Source organism: Schistocerca americana, chromosome 5 (assembly GCF_021461395.2).
Source record: "Schistocerca americana isolate TAMUIC-IGC-003095 chromosome 5, iqSchAmer2.1, whole genome shotgun sequence".
NCBI lineage: Eukaryota > Metazoa > Arthropoda > Insecta > Orthoptera > Acrididae > Schistocerca > Schistocerca americana.
This window is the reverse complement of record NC_060123.1, coordinates 425,342,932-425,364,295: the sequence shown is the minus strand read 5'-3', so window position 1 is coordinate 425,364,295 and position 21,364 is coordinate 425,342,932.

Below are 21,364 nucleotides of genomic sequence, written 5' to 3'. Positions count from 1 at the left end.
GAAATTTCTGCTCGCCGCAAACTTACTTATTGTCTGGGGAATATATTAAAAATTATATACGGCTATAGTATCATTCCCCTGTTATATTTTATAGAGTAAAACGTCCGCTTCAGATGCCAGTAATTTCTTTATTTATTCCACGACCGGTTCCGAAGCATAAAGCTGTATGTTCAGGTGCCATCAAATAGTTATTGTACCAGAAGCGTGTGGCAGTCGTGTTGTCCAATCAGGCGCTGTAGTTGCTGGTCCTACGCTCCCATGCGTTTGGTTGACGTCTGTGTGATCCCCGTGGCTTGCCGGTGCGTCCGTGCGGTTCTAGGCGCTTCAGTTTGGAACCGCGCGACCGCTCCGGTCGCTGGTTCGAATCTTGCCTCGGGCATGGCTGTGTAAGATGTCCTTAGTTTAGTTAGGTTTAAGTAGTTCTAAGTTCTAGGGACTGATGACCTCATAGTACTCAGAGCCATTGAGCCATTTGATCCCCGTGACTAAATGGCGCGACGACCACACACTTCCCATAATTATTTTGTAGCGCCTCAAGATGAAGCTTTATTGTTCGAAACCGGTCGTGAAATAAATAAAGAAATTACTAGCAGCTGAATTTTTTATTCTATAGATACATCCCACAGTTGCGAATGTTCACATCATCAAATATTGTGCCCCCGTTATACGAGGGCTACCCGCAAAGTACATTACGTTTTGGAATTAAAAATAAATAAAGGATTGGAATTTTTTATTATATACAGGTGAAAGCCACACTTAAATACTACTTTTCTACATAGTTGCCACTTAAATTAAGGCACCTATCGTAGCGATGGACGAGCTTGGAAATTCCTTCGTCGTAAAATTCGGCCGCCTGCGCCTTCAACCACGTGGTTACCTCTTCTTTTGGGACAGAAAAGGTGTGATTTTTGTGGATTTCCTGGAAAGAGACACTACAATAAACTCTCAAAGGTATTGCCAAACTCTGCACAACCACAGAAGAGCAATACAAAACAAGCGCAGGGGAACGTTAGGCTCAAAGATCTTGCTGATACACCACAACGCTCGAGCCCTCACGGCAAATGCCACTCGTGAAGTTCTCGAATCTTTTAAGTGGGAGTTGTTTCCTCATCCGCCGCACAGTCCCGACCTGGCACCGAGCGACTTCCACTTATTCCCAGCAATGAAGAAGTGGTAGGCTATGCAGCGTTTTGATGACGACGCACAGCTTCAAGAAGAGGTAACCACCAGGTTGAAGGCGCAGGCGGCCGAATTTTACGACGAAGGAATTTCCAAGCTCGTCCATTGCTACGATAAGTGCCTTAATTTAAATGGCAACTATGTAGAAAAGTAGTATTTAAGTGTGGCTTTCATCTATATATAATAAAAAAAATTTCCAATACCTTATTTATTTTTAATTCCAAAACGTAATGTACTTTGTGGATAGCCCTCGTACAGTCCCATAACTTATTTTCTTAATGTACAACATGGAAATCTAAATCTTCAGTGTACTGTTTTTTACAAAACTGACATATCACATTTATTCACCTAAAAATTGATCTGTACCAGTAGTATTTTTCGTATCCTTTGCGGAACTACCAGAAATATTTAGCGAACTGTTTTAATGTCAGTGAAATGAAAATTTTCCACGTTGTGCCCACGTAGGCATGCTTGCTTCTACTTCTGTTTAGTAAAAGTTTGTGTCACTAGTCAACATCTAGCTAAAGTCTTATGACTGTATCGCATGAACGAGAGTTTTTCAGTGTGATCACTGATGCTAGAACGTGGATCTTTTAGATGGAGAGGTCTTCCACAGTACAAGAACGTATTGTAAGTAGGCTGTTTATGTTTTCTTTATGTAAGAGGCTGTTTATGTTTTCTTTATGTAAGTAGGCTGTTTAGCTTTTTTATTGGTAACGCCACCTCTGTATGAAAATCACTGGCTGTGCTGTGTGCAGTCCGTGGCAGCTTTGCATTGTTGTAATACTCGCCATTGTAGTGTTAGGCAGCTGGCTGTGAACAGCGCGTAACGTTGCGCAGTTGGAGGTGAGCCGCCAGCAGTGGTGGATGTGGGGAGAGAGATGACGGAGTTTTGAAATTTGTCATGAACTGCTATATTTATATATGATGATATCAAGGTAAATACATTGTTTGTTCTCTATTAATATCTTTCATTTGCTAACTACCCCTATCAGTAGTTAGTGCCTTCAGTAGTTTGAATCTTTTATTTAGCTGGCAGTAGTGGCGCTCGCTGTATTGCAGTAGCTTGAGCAGCGAAGATTTTTGTGAGGTAAGTGATTTGTGAAAGGTATAGTTTAATGTTAGTCAGGGCCATTCTTTTGTAGGGAATTTTGAAAGTCAGATTGCGTTGCGCTAAAAAATATTGTGTGTCAGGTTAAGCCCAGTCACGTGTAGAATTGTTCAAAGGGGACGTTTCATAGTATAAATGCTGGTGAGCAGAAACTATTCGGCCGGACCCTACACATCTCTGAAACTCACATGTAAGTAGCGACAGAACGTGTCCATATAGTGCGCACGTCTGTATTTTCCTCCTATTTCTATTGTGTGTTATGGATACACTCATCAAACAAAATTTTGCATCAACTCGTTTCCGGGAGATCCGGAACCTGTCCAGAAAATTGGAACAGAGATCAACATAAACATCATTTTCGCCCTTTTTATTGCTCATGAAAACCACACTTTGCGTGTTGTACTCCCACACAGCGTGACCTTCAGAGGTGATGGTCTAGATTACTGTATACCCCAGTACCTATAATACCCAGTAGCATGTCTTCTTGCATTGATGCATGCCTGTATTCGACGTGGCATACTATCCACAAGTTCATCAAGGCACTGTTGGTGCAGATTGTACTACTCCTCAACGGCGATTCGGCGTAGATCCCTCAGAGTGATTACTGTGTTACGTCGTCCGTAAACAGGCCTTTTCAATCTCTCCCAGGCATTGTCGATAGGGTTCATGTCTGGAGAACATGCTGGCCACACTAATCGAGCGATGTCGTTATTCTGAAGGAAGTCATTCACAAGACGTGCACGATGGGGGTCCAAATGTCGTCCATGAAGACGAATGCCTCGCCAATATGCTGCCAATATGGTTACACTAGCGGTCGGAGGATGGCATTCACGTATCGTACAGCCGTTAAAGCGCCTTCCATGACCACCAGCAGCGTACTTCGGCCCCACGTAATGCCACCTCAAAACAGCAGGGAACCTCCACCTTGCTGTACTCGCAGGACAGTATGCTTAAGGCGTCCAGCCTGATCGGATTGCCTTCAGACACGTCTCCGACGATTGTCTGGTTGAAGGCACAAGCGACACTCATCGATGAAGAGAACGTGATGCCAATCCTGAGCCGACTATTCGGCATGATGTTGTGCCCATTTGTACCGTGCTGAATGGTGGCGTGGTTCCGAAGATGGACCTCACCATGGATGTCGGGAGTGAAGTTACGCATCATGCCGCCTATTGCGCACAGTTTGAGTCGTAACACGACGTTCTGTGGCTGCACGAAAAAGCATTATTCAACATGATGGCGTTGCTGTCAAGTTTCCTCCGGGCCATAATCAGTAGGTAGCGGTCATCCACTGCACTAGTAGCCCTTTGACCGGCCGAGCGAGACACGTCAGCGACAGTCCCTGTCTCTCTGTATCTCCTCCATATCTGAACAATATCTCTTCGGTTCACTCCAAAACGCCTGGACACTTCCCTTGTTGAGAGTCCTTCCTGGCACAAAGCATGGTTGAGCTACAGACAACATGAGGGATGTACCTGCTTCCTGGTGGAATGGCAGGAAATGATCAGCTGTAAGACCCCCTCCGTCTAATAGGCGCTGCTCATGCACGGTTGTTTTCATCTATGGGGGTGTTTAGTGACAGCCGCGCGGTGTAGCCGTAAGGTCTATGGCGCCTTGCGCGGTTCACGCGGCTCCCCCCGTCGGAGATTCGAGTCCTCCCTGGGGCATGCGTGTGTGTGTGTGTGTGTGTGTGTGTGTGTGTGTGTGTGTGTGTGTGTGTTGTCGTTAGTGTAAGTTAGTTTTAGTTAGATTAAGTAGTGTGCAAGCCTATGGACCGATGACCTTAGCCGTTTGGTCCCATAGGAACCAAATTTTTGTCTAGTGATACTGTGTCTGTGATACAATATCCACAGTCAACGTCTATCGTCCGGAGTTGTGGGAACTGGGGTGATGCAAAACATTTTTTGATGTGTGCATTTTACCTTTCTCCACCTGGCCACAGAATCATGACTCTGTAGCACTGAAGGAAAGTTCTTCAGTGTGATCACTGGCACCAGACAGACATATGTGTATATATATTTGCTTGGTGATGAGGAGACCTTTTGTTACCGTAAGAAAGCGAAACTGTTTGTGAAGAAAACATTTTTTGGCAGATTCTGCCTCAGATTTGAGGCATCTCAGAGGGAGGTAGTGCTAGGGACCTTTTTCGTGTTAGTGTTTTATTCTTATTCTAATTAATTATTAGAGGTGTCTTGGTAGAGATTATTCTTCCATGTGATTAATATCCATCCAGTTAACACTGTTATAGGCTTTCATTAATTGACTTGGCTTTCAGTGTTAATTTAAGCTGTTTTATTACCGACTTTTATTAATGTCAAATGTCAACAGAATGGACATGAATAGTTAAAATTACATTTTTCAATGTAGGCCACTTTTGTACTTTTATGAAATATTAATTTACCGGTTTATATTGTTGTATAGGTAGGTTTGCTTTTATATCTAGATCATTGAACGTGCAAAAGGCAGTTGAGAGAGAATATAAGGAGAGAAACAAGGAAGCCCGTTAAGAGTGGAACGATTTATGTATTGACGAAGGAAAAGATATTTTGAGACATGGTTTGGACTGTGATGAGTAGAAAAAGTGAACAAAGATGTACAGTTACGAGAAGTGGAGTGTATTGGTCAACGTAGTGGGATGGGAGTTTTGGATTTAATAAGAAAGAATCTGTTGGCAGACCATGTTGAGGTAGAAGCTTCTGAGAAGGGCAGTACGACTACGAAAATAAATGGTAAGAAGAATACAATTAAGTCAGCAAATACAATACATTGAAATAAAGCACACAATAGACGCTATGTGATGACGATGAGAGAATGACTGCAATGCAGATCCAGTAAGGATAAAATTACTCACACGAGGGGTAGAATCGTCGGACTGTAAGTGTCATACAATGAAAGAATACTTAAAGTTTAGAAAAATAAAGTAATTAACAAAGGTGAAATTGAGAATTAAAGAAATTGCTTTTGAAATACCAGAAAGTGTTTTCAAACAAAACAAGTTCAAAGAAAGCTGACAAAAAAGCGTGCGATACTAATGACAACGTAAAGGATTTTTATGAGATTTTTGAAAGACAGTATTTAGTGAGCAGAGGGTCTCACCCAGATGCATTAGAATGTCCTACGTACCAGTCAGTTAAAGGGGAGTATTATATATTCAATGTTTAAAGATTTGCGGTAATTAAGCGAAGGTTGCTTTAATATGATGACATGAATATTACGTGCTGGAAGAAACACCTCTTTCTGGATAAATGAAGAATCCCTAAAAGAAAGAATATTGACGATATTTGAGTATGTCTTATTAAATAATGCAGTCTACATCTACATCTACATCTACATGACTACTGTGCAATTCACATTTAAGTGCTTGGCAGAGGGTTCATCGAACCACAATCTTACTATCTCCTTACCATTCCACTCCCGAACAGAGCGCGGGAAAAACGAACACCTAAACCTTTCTGTTCGAGCTCTGATCTCTCTTACTTTATTTTGATGATCATTCCTACCTATGTAGGTTGGACTCAACAAAATATTTTCGCTTTCGGAAGAGAAAGTTGGTAACTGAAATTTCGTAAATAGATCTCGTCGTGACGAAAAACGTCTTTGCTTTAATGACTTCCATCCTAACTCGCGTATCATATCTGCCACACTCTCTCTCTTATTACGTGTTAATACAAAACGAGCTGCCCTTTTTTTTTGCACCTTTTCGATGTCCTCCGTCAATCCCACCTGGTAAGGATCCCACACCGCGCAGCAATATTCTAACAGAGGACGAACGAGTGTAGTGCAAGCTGTCTCTTTAGTGGACTTGTTGCATCTTCTTAGTGTCCTGCCAATGAAACGCAACCTTTGGCTCGCCTTCCTACAGTATTATCTATCTGGTCTTTCCAACTGAAGTTGTTCGTAATTTTAACACCCAGGTACTTAGTTGAATTGACAGCCTTAAGAATTGTACTATTTATCGAGTAATCGAATTTCAACGGATTTCTTTTGGAACTCATGTGGATCACCTCACACTTTTCGCTATTTAGCGTCAACTGCCACCTGCCACACCATACAGCAATCTTTTCTAAATCGCTTTGCAAATGATACTGGTCTTCCGATGACCTTACTAGACGGTAAATTACAGCATCATCTGCGAACAACCTAAGAGAACTGCTCAGATTGTCACCCAGGCCATTAATATAGATTAGGAACAGCAGAGGTCCCAGGTCGCTTCCCTGGGGAACACCTGATATCACTTCAGTTTTACTCGATGATTTGCCGTCTATTACTACGCACTGCGACCTTCCTGACAGGAAATCACAAATCCAGAAATCTAGAAATACGGAATCAACTTGAGATCCCCTGTCGATAGCGGCCATTACTTCGTGCGAATAAAGAGCTAGCTGCGTTGCACAAGAAAGATGTTTTCTGAAACGATGCTGATTACATATCAATAGATCGTTCCCTTCGAGGTGATTCATAATGTTTGAATACAGTATATGCTCCAAATCCCTACTGCAAACCGACGTCAATGATATAGGTCTGTAGTTCGATGGATTACTCTTACTACCCTTCTTAAACACTGGTGCAACCTGCGCAATTTTCCAATCTGCAGGTATAGATCTATCGGTGAGCGAGCGGTGGTATATGATTGCTAAGTAGGGAGCTATTGTATCAGCGTAATCTGAAAGGAATCCAATCGGTATACAATCTGGACCTGAAGACTCGAACATATCAAACGATTTGAGTTGCTTCGCAACTCCTAAGGTATCTACTTCTAAGAAATTCATGCTAGCAGCTGTTCGTGTTTCAAATTCTGGAATATTCCATTCGTCTTCCCTGGTGAAGGAATTTCGGGAAACTGCGTTCAATAACTCCGCTTTAGCGGCACAGTCGTCGGTAACAGTACCATCGGCATTGCGCAGCGAAGGTATTGACTGCGTCTTGCCACTTGTGTACTTTAAATACGACCAGGATTTCTTCGGATTTTCTACCAAATTTCGAGACAATGTTTCGTTGTGGAGCCTATTAAAGGCATCTTTCATTGAAGTCCTTGCCAAATTTCGCGCGTCTGTAAATTTTAGTCAGTCTTCGGGATTTCGCGTTCTTCTTAACTTCGCATGCTTTTTCTGTTGCCTCTGTAACAGCGTTCGGACTTTTTTTGTGTACCATGGGGGATCAGTTCCATCTCTTACCAATTTATGAGGTATGAATCTCTCAGTTTTTGTTACTACTATATCTTTGAATTTGAGCCACATCTTGTCTACATTTGCATAGTCAGTTCGGAAGGAATGGAGATTGTCTCTTAGGAAGGCTTCTAGTGACACTTTATCCGCTTTTTTAAATAAAATTATTTTGTGTTTGTTTCTAGTGGATTTGGAAGAAACGGTATTGAGCCTAGCTACAACGACCTTGTGATCACTAATCCCTGTATTAGTCATGATGCTCTCTATTAGCTCTGGATTGTTTGTGGCTAAGAGGTCAAGTGTGTTTTCGCAACCATTTACAATTCGCGTGGGTTCGTGGACTAACTGCTCGAAATAATTTTCGGCGATAGCATTTAGGACAATCTCGGAAGATGTTTTCTGCTTACCACCGGTTTTGAACAAGTATTTTTGCCAACATATCGAGAGAAGGTTGAAGTCCCCACCAACTATAATCGTATGAGTAGGGTATTTATTTATTACGAGACTCAAAATTTCTCTGAACTGTTCAGCAACTATATCATCGGAGTCTGGGGGTCGGTAGAAGAAGCCCCGTCTGCGATTTCGCAAAAATTTCTGCAGAACTTATTTCAGGCTTTAGACAGTTTTCTGTACCTATAACGATTTTAGCTTGAATCTCAGGGACTTTCCCAGCACAACTACGACAATTTATAACCACAATTCCGACTGTTCTTTGATCCAAGCATGTCCTGTATTTGCCATGCACCCTTTGAGATTGCAGCCCACCCCGTACTTTCCCGAGGCTTTCTAACCTTAAAAACCGCCCAGTCCACGCCACACAGCCTCTGCTACCCGTGTAGCCGCCAGCTGAGTGTAGTGAACTCCTGACCTATTCAGCGGAACCCGAAACCCCACCACCCTATGGCGCAAGTCAAGGAATCTGCAGCCAACACGGTCGCAAAACCGTCTGAGCCTCTGATTCAGAACCTCCACCCGGCTCTGCACCAAAGGTCCGCAGTCGGTTCCGTCAACGATGCTGCAGATGGTGAGCTCTGCCTTCATCTCGTAAGCAAGACCGGCAGCCTTCACCAAATCAGATAGCCGCTGGAATCCAGAGAGAATTTCCTCAGATCCAAAGCGACACACGTCATTAGTGCCGACAAGTGCCACAACCTGCAGCTGGCTGCACCCTGCGCTCTTCATGGCATCCGGAAGGACCCTTCCCACGTCAGGAATGACTCCACCAGGACTGCACACGGAGTGCACACTGGATTTCTTCCCCTCCTTAGCCGCCATATCCCTAAGGGGCCCCATTACGCGCCTAACATTGAAGCTCCCAACTTCCAATAAGCCCACCCTTTGCGATTGCCCGAAAAAAGTGAAAAATCGTATTAAATAACATTTTTATTGGTGTACTAGGGGCTGTGAGTACCCAATGGACATGTCCGGAAAAATGAAAGGAGCGTAATATCGCTACGATCGCAAAGTTTATTGAACAAAGGACCACAGAGAGGCTGAATGCTAATGACCTTCGTGGAATGAGCCAACCCTCTGTCGGTGCTGTAGAGTGCAATGAAGTAACCACTGACACGTCACAGAGGGAGATGTTTATGAACCGATGTGTAAATATTGTCAGCCGGCCACTGTGGCCGAGCGATTCTAGGCGCTTCAGTTCGGAACCATGCGACTGCTACGGTCGCAGGTTCGCATCCTGCCTCGGGCATGGATGTTTGTGATGTCCTTAGATTAGTTAGGTTTAAGTAGTTCTAAGTTCTAGGGGTTAAGTCCCATTGTGCTCAGAGCCATTTGAACCATTTTTTGTAGATATTGTCTTTATCACGGGATGGTTTGATTTCATTGTAAGATGCATTTACCTCCAACTACACAGGCGCAGTCCGAGCAGACCACATGAGAGATTTTTTGTTTATCATTTCTATTGTCGGCTCACTACTGACTCGCCGTGTTAGGTATTCTCAGTGTGCTGCGGAGGCTTGCGACAGGTGGGCGTGCGCTGCGCTCTCGCAGCAGTAAGTACCTGTTTTATATTGCTGGACTTTCTGTAGATCCCTTAGTACGTTCACGCTGTTCACAATATGCTAACACAGTAATTTTCTTTCATTTCGGTATATTTATAACAATTGCTCGCTTTCTACATGAAGAGGATATTTCACGACTCTTAGAAACAGGCACTGACTCAGGCTTTGAAGACATAGACAGGAACAACGCAGAAGATAAAGAAACTGATGACATTAGCGATCATCTTCCGGTACACAGAGACCAAGCAAAGTAGTTCTTCTTCTATAGTCCGATCCATGAACGATGGCGCTTCGCGCAGCTCGAGACACGGACGGGGATTGCATTGTTGCCGGTTCCAGGAGACGGTTGCGGTAAACGCTTGCCCGCGCTCTGCGCTCGGAGAAAGCGTGTGCACCGCAAATTATGTCTCTCGCTTGCTTGTACACAATTTGTCGCTTAACACCACCATCAGCCCTGACATTTCACAACAAATGCAATAGAAATTTACCGAATGACTCGCTACGATCACGTTTAATGCTCACATTGACTATGACATTCACAGCAGAGCGCTGAGAACGCTATTCAACACTCATGAGGAAGATGCGCATAACAAGCCTAAACCCAACCGCTGTAGTTCGTTACCCCAAACTGTGAAAAAGAAGAAGAAACCCCAGAGAATTATTTTTACTGTAAGAACAGATATACATTGAATAAATCGGCCCCACATTCATCTTGCACATGACAGCACAATAGTGTACGAGAACGCGCGGGATTGGAAGAACCTACTGCTGTAAAAATGAAATGTCGTCAATAGAGAGTTGGGAACTATTATACCTTGGTGTGATTGAGACTGTCGAGCACTAAAGCAACAACAAAAAGTCTGAGAGCAAATATTCAACTCCATTATTACGGCCATAGTATCCTAAAAACATTGATTGCTGTAAGTTACGAGCTTAGCTTGGTTTACTTTCTTCCTTCCGGGAGCGTAACAACACCAGTGTAAGTACGCTTCGGTTGCTAACTGATCATCGCGTTTGTGTTTGCATACGTCAGGTTTATTCTTATGATGAACGAAGCGTAGTGTCTCTTGCACCTAGCACTCCGTCTCTTGCTAAAGAGTTCAATGAACTGAGTTTCATCCTTTCATGGACACGAGATTTTCTCCAGAAGCATACTAGGCACTGAACGTTTGCGCGCTGTTATTTATGGATTTCAGTGACGATTGTACAGAGCTACATCTACATTTACATTTTTACTCCGCAAGCCACCTAACGGTGTGTGTCGGAGGGCACTTCACGTGCCACTGTCATTACCTCCATTTCCTGTTCCAGTCGCGTATGGTTCGCGGGAAGAACGACTGCCGGAAGGCTCCGTGCGCGCTCGAATCTCTCTGATTTTACATTCGTGATCTCCTCGGGAGGTATAAGTAGGGGAAAGCAATATATTCGATACCTCATCCAGAAACGCACCCTCTAGAAACCTGGCGAGCAAGCTACACCGCGATGCAGAGCTCATCTCTTGCAGAGACTGCCACTTGAGTTTGCTAAACATATCCGTAACGCTAACACGCTTGCGAAATAACCCTGTGACGAAACGCGCCGCTCTTCTTTGGATCATCTCTATCTCCTCTGTCAACCCGACCTGGTACGGATCCCACACTGGTGAGCAATACTCAAGTATAGGTCGAACGAGTGTTTTGTAATCCACATCCTTTGCTGACGGACTACATTTTCTAAGGACTCTCCCAATGAATCTGAATCTGGCACACGCCTTACCAACAATTAATTTTATATGATCATTCCACTTCAAATCGTTCCGTACGCATACTCCCAGATATTTTACAGAAGTAACTGCTACCAGTGTTTGTTCCGCTATCATATAATCATACAATAAAGGATCCTGGTAACTGTTTGCTAAATCCTGTTGATTTCTATCGAACAGGTTATAGATATGTATAATAATAGCAATAATAATAATTCCGTGTGTTTTCCAACGACTTGTTACAAATCTTCCAACTGAACGCCACTTCGGCTTAGTAATCGTACAGGGGTAAGGCGGCCTGCAGCCTTTCACGAAGTCGGGAGCCCGTGGAAAAACTGCAGCATCTGATAAGATCTTTTGTTTTATTTTCATTGTAAGTGAATTTCGTTAAATGCTGCAGTTTTTTTCTAAATCTGATAACAAATAAAGAAAAAAACGTTCCGTAGCGTTGGAAACAGGTAATCAAGAATTCTGTGGATCGCTGGTTCGAAACACGCGGTGACGTTTCTTTTTGTTTTTCGTTCCGTTCGAAGTTCTACAGCATTTGAATATGAAATTCATCAGATTTATGCCAATTAATATTCACTTATCATTTTTATGAAAAACGCACATCTTTTTGTTTCGAATTAAATGTCGCACGCAAAATTACATCCTTCACTATAGATAGCTAATAAAAGATTTTTTATTTAGATCAAGTAAACATTACAGAATTAAATTTCTTGGAGAGACATGAAAAACCACGCAAGTCAGAGTGATAAGCGTCGCAGAAACGTGGAAAGCTATAATTTTTCAAGGTATTGAGCACATTTACAGATACTGCGTTTCTACAGTTGTCACCGTACCACTGCTCTCTGAACACAGTAGAATTGATCTGGAGCCAAATTAAGGAACTGGTCGCGAGAAATAAACAAGACGTGTAAGCTGCCAGACATACTGGAACTAATGCAATAAGCTTTCTCATATGGCACTGTCGAACTTCGGCGAAATGCAGAACAGTACGTCTTAAATAAGGGAAAAAATTTGTTGTTTTAGGCTAGCTTCACGGATTCTGTTGATCTCGTTGTCAACGTTGCTGATGACAGCTCCAGAACTGACATGTATTCCTCGGATTCGGATATGGAAAGAGTACAGAGATTACCAGACGGTGGGCCATAAGTAATACCTCAAGTGCCTTCTATATTTAACTACCGCTTACACTGTCGGTCGTTAACCGGAATATTTAATGTCTGCCACACAAAGTGATTGTCTCTTTGCCTTATTAATACTCATAGCGAATGAAAGCCACATTGGAAACTGCAATCGCTTTAAATGTGAGGATAGTTTATTCACTGGGTGTCAGCGAATGCGACGAATGAATACATCTTCACCTGTATGAAAAGACGATTAGTCGCGGCATTTTCTGACAAATATGTCATTGTGTTTTTGGAGATTTCGTCTTCTACTGTTTCAGGTCGCTTTTCACAGTTTCAAACTACGTTATCACATTAGTGTTGTGAGCCGAGCATTAACCTTTCTGCTGGGTTACGTACCGGAAAGTAGTTACTTGTACGCTCCCCATTCCGATATCACTTTTTCTGCGGTGAAACACAAATTTTAAGGCAACGCTTAGCATGATTTACGAAAGATTAATACTATAAACGCTATAAACAGTTAATGAAAAATAATAAAAATTAAGTAAAATAAAAAGTAAAAAAAGATTTCAGACATTTGGATAAATATTGCAGATAAATAACACTGTATAAATGATTTCGTGGGTAACGTCGCAAACTACGTGAGGCAGCATAAATAAATGGCAACTCTGAAAGACTGCAGCGATATGCAGGGAGACCCGCACAAGATCCATGTCTGGTGCAAGGATTGGCATTTGACCCTAAACGAAAATAGACCTGAAGAATTTCGCAATAATAAGCGGAAATACCCACCACTTTCCGATTACACAACTGATAAAACAGTGGAAATGAAACAACTGTAAAACATATCGAGAGGTGGCATGCCTTTATGATGCACACAGTGACTTGCCCCATATCATACTTATATTTTACTCCGATTTGGGGAAGTATAGCCGAGTATGGTCATTACAAGGCTATTATTGAGAACCCTGAAGATCTGAATTTTTCCTCTCTAATTGCATTCGGTGAAGAGTTGATATTTCTTCCCACGCTGCGTGTCTTGTCGCCTATGTGGTCCGGAAAGACAGGAGTGTTCTGTTGAGGATGAAAGGAGTACAGGTGTGAGGGAGTCAAGTGGATGCTGTCCAGACGCCGACATTGTCACAAGAGTGGGGGCGACAGGCCCACAGGGGCCTGAAAGAGCAGCTGGGGTTAGAAATTCCGTTACTTCGCAGAAACATAGTGAGAACACTTTCTGGCAGGCTACAAGCGAGGCGTGGGAATGACTTGTGTTACCAGGCAGTCTTGGCGGGCAAATTCCCGCGTTTTCTGCAAAATCATAACTGTGGTTGGCTTGCTCAGGGGATAGTTCCGTGACGTAGCAAAATCGGTGCAGATATTGGCGCCAAGTATCTCCATTGGTGGAGTAGTAGTACTTCGGTAATAGAGTGGAATTTTCCGCCGGTTTTCGAGTTGCTGATTGGAACGTTTAACCACATCCACTGTCGTGGAGGCAGTAATGTTCTGTCTTTGGCTTGAACGGCTGTTCTTGAGAGAGTCTAGTCTTGCCTTTCGGTCGGAGTAGGTACAAGACTGAGTGCTCTGAACAACCTGCCTTCCATTGGCTGTCTAATATACTTTAAATTAATTGTAACTGTTTGACGAAGTTGCTGAAGTATCGACTTCAACGTAACTTTCAGAGTACAGTTCGCAATTGAACGTTCTGCTTACAAGCGGCCTATGTTGTCCGTCTTGAGCAGTTTTGGCTAATGTTGACTGTATCGGAGCTACTGTGTGACTTCGCTTGTTAAAATCAATCACTGTACCGTCAGTGATTGTGTGGCGAGCCTTCTTTGCCTCCCTCACAGGCGCATTTGAATTGCTAGGAAGTCTTTAGTCTGGAACAACCAGACCCGGATAATTTGTTTGCGGCTATACTCGCGACATTATCATCACCACGACGGGATGTCGAAGCAACCAGCCATCGTCTCCGGTACGCCAGATAGTGTCTTTGCAGTTAAGAAAAGAGGTTGGTATTGTATGTCCGAAGCATCGGCAGATTAGGGTATTTTGCTATATGATAATCAGAACTCAGCAGAGCGCGCCTGTTACCGTCTTTTCCAATGTGGTTCTGTCTTGGGTGTTCATTGTCTGAGTTCTCAATACTGTAGTAGCAATTAATATTGAGTTGGCTGGGTGTTTCTCTTAAGATTTGAGTTACGAGGAATTAGCTCCACTTACCACTTAGTCATAAATGTCACAAGCTAGTTTGTGGACAACTTCACCTTCACAGCATTTATTTGAATATCCAGTTTGAAGTATCGTAAATGTTTCATGTGTTTTTTTATTTTGAGTTTAGTCATAATAAATCAAATTGTTATTTTGAAGAGAACTTTCATTCTGTAGATCGGTAGAGCAACCCTTTCATCTCTCACTACCTTAATGAAACATTCCTTTATAAAATTAGTTTCTATCAAATTAAGTTATTGCAGGTGTCAAACTCTTGTCTACTCCGCTTGCAGCGTCGATTACAGTCAGTTCGCGTTTTTTCTTAATCCATGTGCAACAGCCAAAGTCGGAGTTAGAAAAGGGGAGGGGGTTCGAGCATCATTTTCATATGAAGGTTATGGAAGAATTTAATGTTAAATACACTGCTAGCCCTGGCACCTCGCAATATGAGAGGAACCGTTTGGAGCGATGTAAATTTAAACGACCATACAAAACTACCACTGGAAAACGAAATACTAAGTAGAATGCTCAAGAAACGTAAATCATCGACGAAATAAATGTGATTTTCGAAACATTCGTTCGAGCTATTCCCGAGTACTGCGCATCGATCTGCGTATCTTACGAGGTAGGATTGACAGAGGAGGCGGAAGAGATCCTAAGCAGAGCGACATGTTTTCGTCGTGGGTTCCTGTAGTATTCACGAGAGCTCTATGAAAACGCTTATCGAACACCACCGACAGACGCTCTACAAGATGGTTACAGTTCTTAAATTTTGGGAACTTAGGTAAAAAAAAACAAAATCAGACAACGTATTACCTCTTCCTAGACGTACCTCAGTTCTTCAGTGAATGTTCAATTTTGTTGGATTTCATTTCTTGTAAAAGCATAACAAAAAATTTCACACGTTTTGTTTAGGGATACTCGGATAAACTAATATTTTGTCTTTTACTCCCGTAGAAGCGATGAACTAAAAAAACTCACAGTGCAACGAAACCAGGTATTCACTGAAGAATCGCAGTTACTTTGCTCATAAACAGAACTGTTAGTGCGTTTTACTTGACCGCATGTAAAAACGATAACCATCGCATTAATATTAGCAGCTGACCGCGCTAGAGATCCCATCTCATCTACCTGACAACTACACGAATCAGCGAATGCCACAGAAGAATAAATATTTAATTGTTAAAAGCAATGATATGATAATATGATAGTAACCATTTAGACACCGTGTTTAACAGTCGCCTGTGGAAGACGGATGATAGGTCATCTAGCGGAGATCACGAACTATTCATTTATTGGAAATACCGTCGATGAGCTGGTTTCATCTGAGATATTTATTTAGATGCTGTTGGGAATTTTGATCACTTAGTAGGTGTGATCGGTTACTGAATGCGAAGTTTGCAGTGTGTCTGCCTAAAATAGATTTCGTTCCGTAAGCTAGGATCAGTGTACGTTGAAGGCAGTCAGTTTCAGATTTTTTTGTTGTAAGTTTTTGAAAAGTATAGCTCGACTTTGAATATTGTAGACGTGACAGTTATCGATAAGAAGGCGGAATCGACGGATTATCGTGCTGAGCAGAAGTTCACGCACGAATTTTATAAGCTGTGTTCTACGTTTCGAAAAGTTAAATGTTTAGAGCAGTTGCAGTCAGTCGCGGAATTGAACTATTAGCTGCGATTCGTGTTTATCATTGGGCCCACAATACATTGATAGTCGTTGTGGCTGTATTTGGTGGTTTTTGAAGTACGAACGCTGTATGGTAATTGAGTGTTCCCGATAATACTGTGGTTGTTGCAGAACGTACATTCTAAGGTAACTGAGTGTTTTGCGCTTGTTATTGTTGAGGTTATAATACGCACGACTATGTCCGTGGCGTAACATATATGGTGTATGTACTGTTGAGCAAGAGTCTCAATCGATAATTGATAATAGCCAGGAACCATAATTTGCACAGCATATACGTCGAGAGAATACAGCCATTGTTGCCCGCGAATGTGTGATCGCCAATAGTATGGATAGTGTACTACCCTAGCAGAACCAATGGACACAAAAGCCGTCGATATTCCATTCCCTGTTAGTGTGACGAATGACATTTGAAATGGGGATTATTAGTGGGAATGCGTAAGTCAGCACCTGAATAGGCTTAGTTTTTCCCTAATAATTTAATTTAATTCAGGATACAAGTGATGGTGGCAAGAAGGTATTTTGTTTTCAATTTTTTTGTCTTTCCTATTTCCGCTTGGTATGGGATTACTTTTGGGTCACTTGTTCACAATAAATTTTCAAGCTTGTGTTGAATTTATTGAACAAAAAGTAAAAAAAGAAAGAAGTAAAATTGAAATTTGCTTTACAAATATTCATTTACTGGAAAGGATACAATCCCCGCTAAGGTTATTTATGCTCGTAATTTTGAAAGGAAAAGCTATCATTCTGATTTGCAAAGAATTCAAAAGCGACAATTGCAAAGATAAGTCATTTTTTGGTTGTGTGAGATAACGAAACATTGAAAGCTATTTGTCATAACTATATTCAGTTACTAGAAAGTTAATTAAATATTGTAAAAGGCTTTAATAAGCATTTAAGTTGAGCGATGTATGAAAAATAATAGCTTCCCTAAATAAAAGAGTAAAAATGGTTTAAAGGAATAACGATAATAAGCGCAAAAATAGAAAAGAGATCAGAGATCATAGCAGTAAATATTGTCTCAGAGGTAGCTGACGCTCTATCGCTGATGCATAGCAAAATTATGACTTTGACGGCATCGATGGAATTCACGTAATAACACACGAGTTTTGAAATTGATGTTTGAGAATTCTAAATTTGAAATATAGTAACCGTGATTAAAAAGCAGCAGTAGCCCGAAGTTGTCTCGCACAGAGAAGTTAAGATATATCTTAACGTACAGGAAACTCCAGTTATCCTATATGAGAGCGTTACAGTTTGGATACTATTGCGTGAAAATAATTCCAATACGATAGGAGTCCTTTTGACGATTACCATAACAACGTCCTGTATAACAGAATTAGAGTCCGTGATTAAGACTCATTTAACAATTATCAGGTGCACAACGTTTATTTAATTCGTAGGAGAATATACTAGTTCAGAAGCGAAATACCTTTTTACCATTTCCAGCATGCCTAAACGTTACTGGCCGGTGCAGTTAATTGCATCCACAGTATTTTGACATTTTACGCACGTACTGGTGGCCCACACATTTGTTCTTGTGTATTGCTATAGCAGATGCGTTAATTGCGCGCAGCCACGAGGACGTAAACGTTAAAAACAATCCTGCATTAAACTTTAACTTCTATTGGTACTGGGTATAAGGTGTTGCTAATTATAAAGGCAGGACTGGAGTCTTATTGACAAGTTAGCTAGCATTTCACCACGACACAGTACAAACCCCATCCGACCAATCATGTATAGGTTTCAAGTGATTTCTCCAGGCTGCTTATGGTCAATATCAGGACGGTTCCTTCGAAACGGCACGCGCCTGACTTCCTTCCACATCCTTCCCCAATGCGGAATTGTGTTCCATCTGTAACAACATCATCGTTGACGTGACGTTAATCCTCAATCCTTCTATTTTCCTTGAAGAAATGACAAATCCAGGACACGAGTGCCAGTGAAACATTCACCATTCTCTGTCTGTGTTCCCAGCATTCTGTTACACCGTGGAACAATTTGGTTCTTCACGCTAAAAAATTATACATAATTCTGCCCGGCGAGCTCACAGCGCAGGCCGATGTGAAAGAATGTCAACAATTTGTACCGCCAAAGTAGCGGGCGGCGGGGCATCAGCTATCAAGCAACGTCCTGAGTTATTTGCTGGATATACTGCAGTCCCTGTTTCCCTCTACAGTTTTTACTCACTACAGCTCCCTCTGGTAGCACTGAACTTATTCCTTGGTGTCTTAACAGACTTCTAACATCCTGTCCTTCTTTCTTGTTAGTGTTTTCCGTATATTCCTTTCCTCGCCGATTCTCTGAAGAGCCCCCTTATTCCTTACATTATTAGTCGATGTAATCGACATTTTTCTGTAGCATCACATTTCAGATACTCCAATTCTCCTTTCTTCCTGCTTTCCCACAGTCCATACTTCGCTACCGCACAATGCTGATCACCAAACATACATTCTCAGAAAGTTTCTCATCAAATTAAGGCCAATGTTTGATACTTGTAGGCTTCTTTCGGCCAGGAATGCCCTTCTTGGCAACGCTAGTCTAGTTTTTATGTCTTTTTGCCTCTTCTGTCGTATGTTATTTTGCTGCCTACGTATCAGAATTCCTTATCTTCATGTGATTCATGATCACCAATCCTGATGTTAATTTTCTCGCTGTTCTCATTTCTGCTAATTCTCATTAATTTCATTTTTTTATTTACTCTCACTCCATATTGTATACTCATTAGACAATTCATTCCATTCAGCAGATCATGTAACAATTTAAACTTTCACTGATGGTAGCAACGTCATCAGCCGCCCTTATTATTGATATCTTTTCATCTTGAATTTTAATTCCACTCTTTATTTCCATCATTGCTTTCAGATTTATAGATTGCGTAGTAGGGGTGAAAGACTACATCCCTGTCTACCTCAATTTTTAATTCGAGCACTTCGTTCTTGCTCTTCCACTTTTGTTGTTCCCTCTTGATTTTGTACATGCTGTATATTACCCATCTTTGCCTATAGTTTACTCAAGTTTTTCTTAGAACTTAGAACATCTTATGCCATTTGAGAATGTGACTACTTTTTACAGGTCGACAAATCTTATTAATGTGTCTTGATTTTTCTTTGGTCTTACTTCCATTGTCGACCGTAATGTTAAAATTGCCTGTCCTAAACCAAACATCGTACTGGGAGATGAAGCAGCTTGCACAGGATAGAGTAGCATGGAGAGCTGCACCAAACCAGTCTCAGGACTGAAGACCACGACAACAATAAGCCAAACATAACGTCATCCTCAATTTTTTCCATTGTTCAGCACGTTATTCTTCATATCAACTTAGATACATGAACAGTTAAGCTGACTGTGCCATAATTTTTGCATTTTTCGGCTTTTGAAGTTTTCGGAATTGTGTGAACGATATTTTTCCGAAAGTCGGATGGTATATCATGGACTGATACGTTCTACACACCAACAACAATAGTCGTGTTGTTGACACTTTTCCCAGTGATTTTAGAAATTCAGATTAAATGTTTTCGATTCCCTCTGTCTTCTTCGATTTTAAGTTTTCAGTGCTCTTAAACTTTGATTTCTAGCCAATACCACCTATCTCTTCTATATTGATTCCTGTTTCTTGTTCTATCACGTCGTCAGACAAATCTTCCCTCTGACAGAGGCCTTCACTGTGCTCCTTCCACCCATCTGATCTCTCCACTGCATTTGACAGCGGGATTCTCATTGACCTCTTAGTGTTACCACCCTTGCCTCTAATTTCACCGAAGACTGGTTTGACTTCCTTGACTTTCTGTATGCATAGTCAGTTCGTCAAGTTAGGAAGAAGTAACTCTCCATAACTTCAACTTCACTGCAATGGTCAACTGTTACAGAAAGACCGGAAATCAGCGATTCAGATTAATTATCAAATTACCACAGCGAGGCAAGGAACGATGATGGGCCCAAGAAAGGTCACATTCGATCATACACCCAGAGACACCGTATCGAGACACAAGCCCATCTCTTTGAATTATAAGGTTTTTGGAGCTCAAAGACGCATCCAGTCGTGTCGCCATTTTGTGCGGGTCGTTAGAACCAGAGAGATGGATGTGCAGGTGATTAGATACGAGTAATCGCCACCTGGATTCTGTTCATAAGAAAAGATTATGAAGCGTGTTTCACATTCAGAATTCGCATTTTTAATGTTAGTTGTTCGTTCTCTTACGCCTTGCAGAAGAAATGGAAATGTCAACTAGCACATCACTGAAATCTACAGAGGTAGGACTGTGACCAGTCAAGAGTGCTCTTTGCCGTTGAGTGGCAATACTCCTAGCATCGGGAAGGATGCTTGGAATATTTACGTGAACGTGGAATAGAAGTGTTCAAGAGGGATATAACGCCAGGCCTGTTCACCGATCTTCTCGTGTTAGCAGGCTCAGACACATGCCATAGCAGTGAGCCACCGGCTGGCTCACGCTGACATGTCGTGTTGAAAGGTGGGGTGCTGGGAAGGAGGGGATAGCGGGATTGGGACAAGAAAGTTTCAGAACGAGTCTTAATTCTACGGCCGATAATGTCACAGTCTACGGACATGCATTGGTTCATTAATTCGTTTCGTGGCAAGTTTATTTTCCAGGTCGAATTAATGACAACGACGATAAAACGAAACATCCATATTAATTGTTTGATGAACCGAAGAACACTGGGCAGCTTAGGAGGAAACACAATTTTTCCTACAATTAATGCAGCCATGTAATGGATGCCGTTTAGGATGAAATTCAAATAAACGAACTTGTATTAAGTTGTAACTTTATACCGTTATATACAGAAACAAGGGGTGTTAACGAATACAGCTCACGCTGCTGTTCAGAACCTGCTCGTACAAGTACCAAGTGGTTGTAATTAAAGTGCAGCTACTGGTAGATATACAGCGTTACTTTATAATTATCGTATAGCAGGGAAACTTGGTGGTATTCTAATGCGTTAGTGTGGAAATAATTTAGTATGGAATATTACAATCTTGGTCACCGGTGAAAATCTGGCACTGTGAGTGCAAGAAGAGGTATAGAAATATTTCCAAATGTAATGGATTAGAATCAAAACGCGACCAGAAAAGTTCAAACAGGTGAGAAAGGCATAATGTCGATTTTTTTATT